The sequence below is a fragment of the Belonocnema kinseyi genome, chromosome 6 (assembly GCF_010883055.1).
Source record: "Belonocnema kinseyi isolate 2016_QV_RU_SX_M_011 chromosome 6, B_treatae_v1, whole genome shotgun sequence".
NCBI lineage: Eukaryota > Metazoa > Arthropoda > Insecta > Hymenoptera > Cynipidae > Belonocnema > Belonocnema kinseyi.
In genome coordinates, this window is record NC_046662.1 from 21,262,675 (window position 1) to 21,264,079 (window position 1,405).

A 1,405-nucleotide genomic window follows, 5' to 3' on the forward strand; every position below is an offset into this window, starting at 1 on the left:
ATAATTTATATTTTATACTTGAAGTAACGTAACCTCAAAATACACGCATTAAAGAGGCGCGCGAAGTATTCAAATATGAGAATCACCAGGCCAGCATCGAAATCTGGAAATATTAAAATCCCAATCTCTTCATTTTATTTCAAAACAGATAGAACTATAAATAGAACCGCCGAAGTGTTCCCACCGGCAATCGTACACCTTCCAGTTTTCAAATTCAGAAGAGGAGAAATAGGTTGCGCGCGCAACCCGCGCATTTATATCGTCTCCTACCATATTCACACGGACATAGACGTGTCATAATTTTAGACCACGTCTCGTTTCAGATCTGGGATCACTGCCATGATAAGGCTCATTTCGGTTAGTGACACCGAAAGCAACAGTTTGAAAGTTGGAATTGTGCCTTTTAGACCCCTGTGGGGTAACAAGGTTACAAAAATTGTTCTGGAGAGAAATACAAAATGTAAGTAAATTCTCTATTTACATTTTTTTTCTTGTGTCCAATAGTAAAATTAAAGTAGGGTTTGTGCGATGCGAGAGTAAACTTTGAGTAACATGTTGTATTCTCTTCATTTTATAGAAATTTCTCCCCGGAAACATCCATCGACAGAGATTGATCCCGAAGCAAGGCCTCTCGAGTATCACAGGTAAAAAACTATATATTTGTAAAAAAAAGTATAGTAATATGATTTTCTAACTGAATTTTTAGAATTAAAAGTTAATGTTTTCCTGATTTTTATTCTAGATTTGAGTTTTTAAGTTAGTGAAACCTCCTTTGCGGAGACGTTTAGAACAGCCAGGAATTCATGCTCCCTTGCGTATGCAAATAGAAGAATTTCTCACGTACGACGAGATTCCCGAAGTTCAAGATCCTCGTAATTTAATCGCTGATAATAAATTAGCAAAGCACACGCGATGTGGATATTGTCATCATTCTCTTGATCGAAAAACGTGGTACAAATGTCTGCGTTGTAATGGAGCCATGTGTCATGAACACACAACGAAACTGTGCCAATATTGCGCACACTGAAATAAGAATTGTATTTCCGAAAATTAAATGAACTAACTGTTTTTTAATGCATTTTCGTGTTCTTTTCTTGTATAATTTTATACATACTGCATAATTTTAAATCAAATAATATTTTTACATGTTTTGCAATTTTTCACAATTTTCGCATAGTAAAATAATTCCGTGATATTGTTAATGACAATAATATTTCTTTCACTTTTACTGTTTCAATATGAATAATTTATTATTCATTTTAAAATATTTTCTTTTATAGAATCCAAAACATGCATTAAGGCATTTCTTAGGCATAATATGGGTGAGAAGAAATTGGAGGACACTTTTTACTTCACTGGTATTATTTATAGGAGTACAAGTGTAAATCGTGGATATTCTTGCATA

The 1,405-nt window shown here is 33.8% G+C and overlaps 1 long non-coding RNA gene across 1 annotated transcript; it reads left to right on the forward strand.

Annotated features, from left to right (window-relative positions):
• Positions 1–340: 340 nt before the first annotated feature.
• LOC117175149 lies at positions 341–1,077 on the forward strand. Its single transcript, XR_004467444.1, has 3 exons — positions 341–460; positions 578–644; positions 743–1,077. It is a non-coding gene; the product is annotated as an uncharacterized LOC117175149 (long non-coding RNA).
• The last annotated feature ends 328 nt before the right edge of the window (positions 1,078–1,405 follow it).